The sequence below is a fragment of the Oryzias melastigma genome, linkage group LG15 (assembly GCF_002922805.2).
Source record: "Oryzias melastigma strain HK-1 linkage group LG15, ASM292280v2, whole genome shotgun sequence".
In the NCBI taxonomy this organism is placed as follows: domain Eukaryota; kingdom Metazoa; phylum Chordata; class Actinopteri; order Beloniformes; family Adrianichthyidae; genus Oryzias; species Oryzias melastigma.
This window is the reverse complement of record NC_050526.1, coordinates 18,449,090-18,461,850: the sequence shown is the minus strand read 5'-3', so window position 1 is coordinate 18,461,850 and position 12,761 is coordinate 18,449,090.

Genomic DNA, 12,761 nt, shown 5'->3' with positions numbered 1-12,761 from the left:
CTCGCACCACCTGCTCATAGAAGAGCTCCATGGTGCACAGCTGTGAGGGAGCGATGAGCGCACACAAATCTGGGAGACGTGAAAAGAGTCTCAAATTAGGTTTGTGCGTTACTGCAGCTAACTAAACTTGATCTCCAATTGTTGTATTCAAAATCTAAAAACACTGAACCCTTCCGCTCTCTTTGGGGTCCAGATGATTCCAACCACACACTGATGTGTGATTCCTTCCATGACAAATGTGGACAGGATTTTATGTGTGCCATGAACATTAGTGAAACTCAAAAATCAATGATTAAAAAAAGTTCAGCGTACTGTCTTGTGGGGTCCAGATGACCCCACTTTAAATGTAAACAAACCAAGGAGAGCAGAAGGGTTAAAAATGTATTCACTGTGCCAAAAAACAAAACAAGTTGAAATCAAAAGTCATCTTGAGAGGACGGGGACTTGCAGACACTTTAGGCTTGTTCAAGAAAATAGACACAAAATTTAAAAAAGTGATATAGAAAAGAAATTGGATACTAAGTGTGCATAGAAATACAGGAAAAGTGAGAAGTTTCTAGAAAACAATGAATGCTTTTTTTCCAATTTAAATTTTTTCATTAGAATTCTAAAAACGTAATTACAAAAATGTACCGAACAATATTTCATCTGTAGTTGTCACAGTGCAGGGAGATGACCTTAACCATAAAATTCAATGAAATGTGAAATATGATTCTCCTTTACCAGAATAACCTGAACATGCAGACACTTTACGGTTGATCATTCATATAAAATGACCCCAAACCTTTTCTTTTCTTTAGAGAAATCATCATTTTTAATCAGGTAATACGAATGCCAACTGACAGATCCACTGATGACGATCTCACTGCTGGATATTTCTCAAGTCCATGAAAGCAATGTCACCTACCTAAAAATAAACGAGGTCAACAGCAGACAGATGTTCGTGATGGATTATAAAAAAAAAGGTTGTGGCGACCGATTAGAAGTCTAGATGTTCTGTTTATTATGAGCCGGATGGTGTTCTAGGCGCTCGCTCAGCAGGCAAACCAAACAAGGTTGCAATAAAGACGATCATAAATCAACTGCATTTCCACTTCTGTAACAAGCTCCCAGAATATCAAATCTGCGCTGCTGAAGGAGAACCTAAAAGGCGTTTGAGTTCCTCATGGAGATATAAACTGTAATCATGTTGCACACTCTGCCCGGATGATGTTCCCCTCCCTCCTACGAAAGTAAACAATACCTTAATTTGATCATCTCCCGAATTGCCCACAGACCAACAGTTTCCAAAAACACAAACCAGTGTACTTCCTCTTCTCTTGTTTTATTGTGACTGTACCTGAAGCCTGAACTGAGGCGAAGGAGACGGCATTTAAATATAGCTCTGTGAAGGTCAAACGCAGCCGGAGAACAAATGAGCCCTCATTAAAACCCCAGATAGCTGAGGACAAGACAAGGACCCCGTCCACGGCTCAAAGTACATGTCTCTCCAGGACTGGAAGAGTTGAGCTCTCATGGCAACATTGGTGTTTGCGTGTTCTGGTAATGGGTTGTACAAAATGCCACAAATTGAACATGGAAATAGTCACAGAGGACCAAAAATCTCTTTGACTTCCCTGGCTGCTGTGGGGCTCAGGTGAGATTTCATTACATCACTTTGGTGTTTATAGTAGACAAATCAACCCATGGAGACATTGTGTGCGATTACAACTTATAAAGCAAAACACAAGATAGTGAATGTAACAAATTTAGCTTTGGTGTCTTCTGCTCTCGTGCATACAAGACGAAGTATAAAAAGGTGTAAAAAAGTAAAACAAGATAAAAAAAAATGTGAAGAAAAAGATAAATACAACAATTACGCCAGTCGACAGTTCTCGAGTTTGATGTTCCATTCTCTGTGACTGGTCAGGAGTTCAAGAAGCTGGTTTTGGCGTACATAGTTCTGAGACGCCACCCTGAAGGGAAGGGATTGTGTCCGGTACATGACGGGTCTGTCAAGATTTCACCAGCCAGTTTCCCGACCCTGGACCGGTACAAGTCCTGAATGGAGGGAACCAATAATCCTCTCCGCAGACCGGATGCTTCCCTGCAGTCTGTCCCTGTCCAGTGAGGTTGCGGATCCAACCAGACCTTCATGGACGTGGTCAGGACAGACTGAATTATTGCAGTTCCTGTTGCAGGTTGAACTTCCTAAGTTGTCGCAGGAAGTGCACTTCTGTTGGGCCTTCTTCCGAAGTGAGTCCACTTAAGGCCCTGTGAGATGATGGACCCTAGAATGAGACGAGAGGCCTGGGTGTGTTTGTACGATGACTAAATACAAGCAGACAAACCTTCAGTTTCCAGTAGGGATGCAACGATAGTCAATATAAAACCTGAACCATTCAATACACGTTTGACAATTCCACATGTTTCACGATACTCATTTTATTTATTCAGTATCACTGCGAGGTGCTTTAAGCCGTTCTGAGTATTCATGTCTTCGTCTGCTGCGAAAAAAAACACCGCCCCCTCTCCCCCTCCACGCCAGAAATTACCTTGCCCAACAACCGGAGAGCTTTTCGACAGCTAAGGGATACTACACTTCACTTGTGTTGCTGTTATTTATTTGGACTTCAAACTAAGTAAGTTCTAAATATTTGTAATTGGTTCAGTTTAGGTTCTATATGACATCCAGCTGTCAAAACTTAAGAGAACTGCTTAAATGATTGCTGTTCATTGTGTTGATGTTTACAAGTATTAAGGAGTGAGACACTTTTACAGTCCTTTATAAGTTGTAATGTTTAAAAGAGTTCTATTTAAATGTGATTCTGCAATAAGTGCCCTTGAAAGAAATCTGACATTTTTGCCGTGTTATTTCTGTTTGCAAAATGAATTATCATCTGTGGAATAGTAGGATTTCAGGCTTTTTTCCCCAATGCAAATCGAACCGTGACCAAACTGTATCATTGCATCCGTAGTTTCCAGAAATGGCGTTCGCTTGTGTAGCGCTTTTCTACCTTCCTTGAAGGCTCAAAGCGCTTTACAGTTACAGTCCCATTCCCACACTGATGGTGGCTCAGCTGGCGCCAACCTTCCACTAGAGACAAGGTGGTGTTCTGTGTCTTGCTCAAACACACTTCGAATTGTCGAAGGTGGGAATTGAACCTGCAATCTTCCGATCAGAGCTCAACCGCCCTACTGCTGCCTATAAAGGTGCGTGTGACTCTAGTTCTATAGTCACAAATACAACTGCCACCGTGCGATTAGGAAGCATCGGCAGGAGCTTCAAGACATCACGCCACATGTAGAACGGCTGGCTTTTATACGTCCGGGCAGCTGGTGGCACTTGATATGGGCGGCTGAAGACATTTACACATCGTCCAGTCAGACGGACTTCACCCGATTTCCTAATGGTGTCATCCCCACCTGTCTCTGGACTGCCACGTCCCAACCTCAAAATGTCCCTGGCCAGCCACAGATTTATGTCAACTTTGAGACAAAAATCATCCAGCTGCCAATAAATTTTAACCTTTTCTATAACCTCTTCGTCCACCTGCCAAATGTGCTGAAAAACTTGCATTTTGGTTGCCGCTCTGTGGCATTTTAGGACCTTTGATTGTTCTCTAAATTGGATGCAACACTCATCTGGACTGTCATGTGCAGAAGGCTAGAGATGGAAAGAGAACGACGATCCTCCAGGAGAAGTAAAGATGTGCCCACAAAATGTTTTCTAAAGCCAAAATCCCCAAGAACGTCGGACAACATCCCAGAAAAGACAGATGGAGCACCAAATAGTCGCTTAAAAGAAGTTTTCATTTGTGCATATTCACAAGGAATATCTCCCACAGCGGCTCTCTGAATTTCCATAGCAAATGAACTGAGGTGGTGTCATTTCTACATTAGATAGATTGGATAGGTCTTTATTGTCCCTACCACATGGACAGTAGAGCAACTGTTAATGCAAAGAAGACATTTGAAAAAAGAAAATGTTGCAAAAAATAATAAAATATGTAACAATGTATACAAATAGTTGTGCAATATATGGATATAGAAAAAAAAATTACATCCTGCCTGTAAGAACCAATAAAACATACACTTTTGTTTCTTAGAAAATCCATTAGCCTTTATCTCTGCAACAACAAAAACGTACAATTTCACAATCGTGAACAAATAACACACTATAAACACTCCACAGCTTCCTCTCCTTTGAGCTTCAAAGGTTTTCATTTGTTGGTGATAAAAACCACAAAGGATGAAATAAAAAACAACCTGTGCCAACTTACTAAAAGGTTTCTTAGAAAAGCAGAAAATGTATGTTGGCAGGAAAAAACGAAATTTCTGGACATGTTTTATCATTCACGTCCTATTGAATGAATAGAAATACCTGCTTCATTGTGGCGCCGGCTCCAGGCGGCATGGCTAAGAGCGATTACGAGCATTGGCAAGAGTGAACGCCATTCAACACTGTTATATTTGTCACCGCGTGTCCCTACCACCCCACGCCTGTAGAGACAACGCCAGCTTCCCTCGCCTTGTGTGACCTTGTTTTGCCTGCTTGGGCGTCGGGGCAGAGGTCGATCCGAGCCGGCGGCCACGAGGCGGAATCGCGGCAGGTTGAGCCGCTGCTCGTGAGCGCCGTGATACAGTGATGAAGCACTTTTGTTGTGATTGTGCGAACTCTGAAAGGCGGCCTAATGACCGTGACATTTTGTAAAATAACTAGCTCGGATTTAATGCCAGAGGGAGGAAAAAAACTCTCCTATAGCTCTGACCGCCCACTGCTCTCAAATCTATGAGAGAAAGAAATCAACTGATGCGAACAATGGATAAAAAGGAAAAAGAGGTGTGTAAATGTGATGACAGATAGCTTACAGAGTTATCTGTCATCACTTTTACACACTTAAAGCATGTGACTATGGATGGCACCGAAGGTGAGAACCCAGATGAGGACACATCCTTCTGCAACGGCGGCTTTTTGTTGGAAACGCTGGAAGTCTTTCAGGGAGACGAGGGGAAAGAGGAGCAGTGAATGATAGAAATGCTGCCATGATGCAATTTTAGCCGTCTCTTCCCACACAGCTGGCTCTTTTGTGCTGTCTGAGCAGCTCTGCCTTCCTGCTCACGCTGTGTGTGCATAAATACGAGGAAGCGCTTTTCAACCTCATTTTATTGCATTAAAACGCCAGGATTGCAGTCTACTTTATGTGATAGTATAACTCAAATCTTTGCCTTTCATGAGTCCTTTTTAAAGTTAGCAGTTAATATTTACTCTCATTGATATAAAATATGAATTTGAGGTTTGGAATGAATTCATTTTATTTACAATATTGCATAAATCTCAACATTTCATGCTGCTTTAGCCACATCTTACCATAATTGATTCATTTTAATATTGTACAAAACTGGCTTCTAAATATGAATAAATGTTGTTGCTTACTTTTTGGTACACATCATAATTTGCTAAACTCTTCAAATTCAATTCAGTGATTGGTCCATAATGCACAACGCTGACTCTACTAAGCATCTTGGTCTTTGGCTGGACCCAAAACTCAACTTTAAACTCCACATTGACTAAATTATTAAAATGTGCAGTTTTACAGCCACCATTTACTCTTTAGGTCAAGAAAAGAAATATAGCTCAACTTCTTCCTATTATATGTATTTCCCTCACTATTGGGTGCATCGGTTTATAAGGCACACCGTCGATGAAACTGTCAGCTTGTATAAGGTGCACCAAACTATAGGGGACATTAAGAGAGACTCGAGAGAAAGAGATTAGTCCGTCAATCAGACTTTATTACCTGCATACACAGTAACTAGAAATTGTTTGTAACACGCTAACAAGTATTCACAATACCTATAACTCACAACCGTGTTTGGACAACTAATAAAAAACAGACATAACTAAAACGACTAACTCCCAAATTTGGCTATGGTCACATATCCCAAAATGCCACAATTTTTCCCTAATAGTGCACCTTGGTCGATGGCCGAGCCCAGGCACGTTTCAAGGTTGTGCGGTGACGACCTTTACGAAATTGGGCGGCAACAGGTCAGTGACAGGTGATTCGCTGTGGCCGGTAGCTGCTCTGAGTGGACGATGTGTAAATGTCTCAGAACGGCCGACGTCCATATCAAGTGACACCAGGGCGTCAGCTGCCCGATAGCCTGAGGCTATATGATAACCGGGACATTCTACACACCTGACTGTCGCCTTCTACATTCATGACCATGCCAACATTTTTTTTTAAAAATGGGCAGCGAAGATTCTTGAAGATTCTGCCAATATCTCACGGCGTGATGGCAGTTGTATTTGTGGGTATTTATTAACAGCACACACAAATAACACAGCGGCTGTGTCCCAATTTCTTTGTAGTGGGTTCCCGTTCACCATTTTTCAGTGCTGTCAAAATCTAAAATTCCAAAATCGACTGCCTTAGAAATTTCTCGTAATTATTTGCAAAAAACCATCAATGCTCACTAGATTGGGGAATATAGACAACAATGCATTGCATTTGAACAATTTTGAAAAAAAAAGAATTTAATTATGCTTTTTTGATAAAACATTGTTTTCATTGTCAAAACACAATTCATAAATGGTCTTCATAAAAAGCTTATATTGATTAGATTTCAACTTTGTGAAATCAAAAAAAGGACTTGGATAAATAAAAAAAAACTACAATATAACAATACAAACTGCTAAACTGTATATTAAAAGGAAAAGTAACAAAAATCCACACTAGATAAACAACTAATTATAAACGTTTTAAATAAAATGTGAAGATTTTTAACAATTACTTATGTTTTCTCTCAATTTTGAATATTATTTGATTTTCTACTTTTTCTAAATACCAATTCAAATGAAAATTATGATTTTAACATGTTCATGTGCCATTTTTATCATGATCCATTTTTAAGAAATAAAAGTTTAAAATTGCATTTTGGGTATTTCATTTTCCCTTTGAAAAAGACTATTTATGACATACAAAAGACGCTGAGCGGGCCACAAGCTCCCTGCTCATTGATGGGAAGGGGAAGAGGGGCGGTGTTGCTCCATGCCAATAATCCCGCCCACAACTCAGACTTGAATTCAGTAATGACCTCTCGCCACTCTGCAGAAACTATGTCCTAGAAAACAGCACAGGTTGTATTGATTTTTGACTAAAAAGTGTATCCTCATAATTAAAAGATGATCAGATTTGAACATAAAAAAATTAAGTATTTGCAGCAAATTGTGAAAGAAACTCCTTAAGCTGACTTCCTGCTGTATTCACGTTAGTCAAACTCTATTTCATTCTTTATCACTTCAAACATTGTGAATTTGTAAGAGTTTGACATCAAGATTAGTTGCAATGACAGCAGAAATCCCAGGCAGTCATTTTTCAGTGCCCAACAAAGTGGAATATCTTCAGTGTAATCAAAGGCGGTTCTGTAACTGCCAGATCAAACTGTTCAGTGGTGATGGTGATGGATAGTTTTGCTTTCCCTCAGGGGGAGATGCATTTCATTGCTTCAGTGAACCGTCGGCAGGTTGGCAGAGCTGGGACTCGCTGACAGTAATAAGACTGTTCGTCTTCATATACGGTCGTTTGTTGAGGCCCAGAATCCTTTGGTCAGCTTGAACTTTGATGGAGAAGAGCCGTTCGTCCAGCTGCTGCTTTTGCTCTTGAAAGTCCCAATCCAATCATGTTTTGATCTATTATAAAAGCGTTCCGAGTGGTCTCTTAATTGTAATTGCGTAGTTTTTAGACAAATTTTAAAAAGTTACATTTTAGTACATAGTTTTTGCAGAGCGGCAGGAGTTTATCAGGAATTTGCCTCTTAGTAATTCTGCCCTCACTTCCCATTATTTCTTTGTTTACATTCTCTCCAGCTATTTTACATTCTCTCACACCCCAACCTAAAATTTACTGGTAAAACAAAAATGGCAAAGGGGCACAAGTCGATCCAGAGGCGAGGTCTATGTCCAAAGACAGGAGAACAGACAATCCTTTATCCAGATGAAACGGGGGGACCGCTGGGTGCACGAGTTGGGATTTACATCCAAGGACAAGAGCACATATGATCCTACATTCAGATGGAACTGGGGCGCAAGTCGAGCCAGAGGCAAGGTCCACTGCAAAAGACGGGAGCAAAAGCAATCCTACATTCAGATGGAATTGGCCAGAGGCAATGTCCGCGACAAAGAACAGAAGCACAGACTATCCAGATGGAACTTTGGGACAGCTGGGGAAGCGCGAGTCGAGATCTACATCCAAGAACAGAAGCACAGATGATCCTACATTCAGATGTAGCTAGAGCACGAATCAAGCCGGAGGCAAGGTCTACATCCAAGGGCAGGAGCACAGACGATCCTGATGGAACGGGGTGACACTTGGGGGCGCAAGTCAAGCCAGGAGCGACGTCAAGTGCCCAGGACAGGAGCACAGACGATCCAACATCCAGATGGAACTGGGGGACAGCTGGGGGCACGAGTTGAGATCTATGTCCAAGGACAGGAGTACATATGATCCTACATTCAGATGGAACTGGGGGCGTCAGTCGAGCCTGATGTGAGGTCTACGTCCAAGGACAGGAAGCACAGATGATCCTTCATCCAGATGGAATTGGGGGACAGTTGGGGGTGCGAGGCAAGGTCCGCGGCCAAGGACAGGAGCACATACAATCCCGATGAAACGGGGGGACAGCTGGGGTGCAAGTCAAGCCAGAGGTGAGGTCCATGGCCAAGGACAGGAGCACAGAAGAGCAACCTGGAATCTGGAATACCTCCCGCTCTCCGGGAGGGTAGTGGGGAAGAGAAACAACACTTGAATCGTACTGCACTAAGCAGAAGCATGGAGAACAGAACGAAAAATAATAGAAATAGAGGACAGAACCCCAGTGCTCCATACTTTCTAGATACTAACTTCTAGTAGCCTACTGACAACTTCTAGTTAATGTTTTTGAAATTTAATTTAACCACCTCAATCGTAAGTTGCACGCAATATGGCATATATAGCGGGTGGTAGTAATGGTAATAGAATATCTTCAGTTTTTGTATATTAATATTAATATACTATAAATCTAAGCCACACCAGCAGTTGGAATTTGGCCGACTTGGCTCGCTTTTTGAAGCGGTTAACATACATTTATTTATTTGTCTGCATCCCAAAGAAGCGGAGCAGCTAAAGACTCGTGACTGTAGCCTCTGTCCTCCATCATGAGAAACATGCTACAAGTACACGTTAAAAACATGAAAAACTCTATTTTTTGGAGTGCGTAGATACAAAAGCAGCTTCTCTTGTACCTCAGTTACATCTGTTGTTTGAAGCGAGAATGAAGATACATGTATGTTAGTGAACTGATAAGATGTTGATTTACCACTTAATAAAGTTGAATGTTGCAAATATATGTTAAAAAGTATCTAAAACTGACTCCTTGTGCACTGGTTGACCTTTGCGTGCCGTCTACTGTATCTGATGCTCAGGTTTATGTGGAGGAAGCTGCTCCTCTTCATCACTAGAGGTTGAACTACATTCCTCTAAGATGTATCATGAAATATTTTGATGAAAGCTTTCCACAGACTAGCAGTCACTTGACTTCATTCAAAATACATCTGATGGAGAAATTAACTCCAGTGATTTCTGCTTTATTAAACATGAGATATGGCGGCACTGCCGCTCCGTCCGCCTCTGCACTTTGTAGACGTCCCCGTGCACCGATCCAGCAGCTGGCTGCACGCGCGTTTGTCCTCTGCAAAGAGGAAATTCGATCGTACAGATGGTAAGAATAGCTGCGTTTCCATTACACTTTTGCGCAAAACTTTTTCGAAATTTCTAGAATTTCGATAAAACAATGTTTCGAAAAAACAGCGTTTCCATTAAACCATGATTATGCGAAAAACTCGAAGTAATTCCCGCGATAAGTCATTAAAAAAACATGACGACGGATATAAACACTATTTTCATGTGCAGTAGATTCATTCACATTTCTGCCACGGAGCTAGCTCTCAGCCTTCCCATTCAGAGAAGACGTCTACGTCTGATCCGAGCCTTGGAGCGGCAGGCTCCTTAAACGTGGGAACGACGTAGAGTCAAACAGTTTTGGGAAATCGTGGTTGAAGAATTCACCGAAGAGCTGTGGATTCAGCATTTTCGCATGACACGCTCAACTTTTGATGAGCTGTGCGGTGCCCAAGGCAGCCAGTTGCTGTGAAAAAGCGCATTTGACCAGCTTTTCCTGCTTCCTGTCCGAAACGCCATATCCGGTTAATGGTCACGTGACTCGTTTGTTTCGAAAAAAGTGTTTCCATTACAGTTTTTCGAAAAACTACTGTTTCGATACGGCCCAAATACCACCTCCTCTAAGCGCAAAAACTTTATTTCGAAAAAGGCGAGTTTTTTCGAAATTGTGGTGTTTCCATTAGGATAATTTAATATCGAAATTCCGTTTTTCGAAATTTCAGAGTTAATGGAAACACGACTACTGTCTGTTTTGGTACTAAAAAGTTTTTGTCACAAAGGAGATCATTTGTAGTTGATGGTTTTTGTTCAAAGTTTCAGAACCAAAATATCTTTGTATCTGTGATGCTGTGATGTGAACGTCTGCCTCTTATCTTGCAGGACACCACAGACATCTGAGCTTAGAAGTTTAGCATTTTCATTTTGACCTAGTTAAGAAAGTAGCTTTTGTTTGAACCAAACAAAGGAAAAAGAAATCCACTTTCCAATTTTAATGGGTGACACAAACAGATGATATAACTTTGATAAAATCAGCTTTTGAAGAACTGAGTCATAATTTTTCCAGCACAGTGTTCAGAAGAATTCCTGCAAAAACAGAAATCGGCTTTCTTAAGGTGGCATGAAGAAGAAAGTTTTTCTAATATTTGTCTGAGTCCAGATGACCTTTATATAACCCCCTTTCCATCCTTAAATCACATCTGCCTCGTATTTGAACAGCATCGCAGCGACTCCCTCTAACTGTTGAAGTTAAACAGTGCAGATTGCAGCTCAAAGGTCTACCATTTTATGCTACTTGGCTAAATTACTTCAGTATTAATTGCGTATGTATTATAGTATTTAACGAATTTACAAATAAATGTATTATTTTGCCACTAACAATTGATTGTGGTTGTTTCCTGCTAATAACCACAAGAGGGCACTGTAGGTGTTATCAACGCAGAAGAAGAAGCATCGTCCAGAATAAACACGGAGTAGAATCAGATCTTTCTCCTGAACTTTATGACTTTTCCTTTTTTCCATCGAGACATAAATATTTTTTCATTTTCCTTTCGGAGTAATGTGGGACAACAAGTCATCAAACTGGGTTACAGAGAGACAGAAGTACCGCTGGAAGCGCCGTCATTTTCAGCTCCTGGAGTGGAAGATAAAGGTTGAAGTTAAAAGAAAAATGCTCTGAAATATCTCACGAACCGATGCTAATTTGATGTGTGACGTGCGTTTGGTGTGAATGCAGCTCTACAGCGGACTTGGCATTGCACTTTTCTCCCAAAAGTGCAAATTATACTCCAGAAAATACCGGAAAAATCGCTAAAAATTAAGGCTGTCAACAACAGCAACCATAAACAAACACGTAAAACAAAAGCATCCCGCCATCTTTACGTCTTCCTTCCTGTACTCGGCATCTTTGTCAGTGTAATTTTTACTAACAAGTTATTATTAGAGAATAGATGTAATGTTTCCTTTCATCATGCTGTGATTACATCTACAGGTCTGCGTCCGTGCTTCTGAGCCGAATTTTCAAAATAAATGTCTTCCCTCATCAGAATAATACCACAAGAGCATGATAAGACGGAGTGGGCCTTTACAAACACATGTATTAATTACAAATGGCTCCATTCATGTCACAGACAGCTCTCAGACATTTTAATTCCTTTAATATAAAAAAATCAGTTTTACCTGATTAGTTTATTAAATAGTCGGAAGCATACTTTCAGTCTGAATCAAAAACAAATACAATTATATTTTTTCTAGCTTTCAAAACTCAGAAACTTTAAAATCCTCATCTTTTATATCAACAATAAATGGACTAAGCCTCAAAGATCCGGATCAGAGCTGTTTGACTAAGTTGTCAGGTCCTGCCAGCGGGATCCGAGTTTTCTGGGTTATTTGACACCTGAAATACATGAAGCAAAAATACACACTCGCCAGGATAGATGGATGGAGGCTGGATGGAGGCTGGATTCAGGCGGCCAAAGCTTCCAGGCCCAAACAGCCTCAAAGCCTCAACGTCCTGTAAGAATATTTCATCCGCAGACAGGAGAAGTGAACCCTATGGGGGGGAGCTCAGACTCCGACAGCAGCAAAGTCAAAAAAAGTAACTGAACAAAAGGACTTTAGGAAGCTTTTCTCTCCATTGTGGCTCTCGCAGCTCCCCAGTCTTCTCATTTGTAGCATCAAGTCATTTCCAGACTAAAAGCAAGCGTTCCTGCATAATTTATCTGCCATTTTCATTGCTTCACTTTAAATTCAGGGTGCACGTCTTTGTCCCGATGAGCTCGAACTGGGTCGAGTCTTTGCCACCATCCCCACGCCAAAACAGATGAATCCACGAAATGCTGCATGTCAGGAATATCAATGACCCGGAACGCCATTTCCCTTCATTATAGTGACCGACAGCTCCTTCCTTTTATCCGGCGTGATGGCTGGACTCTTAGACAATCAGCAGTGACGGATGTTCCCACCCCCTAATTACCATGTCATGCTGAAGAAACGAGTATAATTCATGAATCAAAGTGCTGCTGTGCAAACAGAACAAGGAGTTTGCATGCAATAAACTGTCCA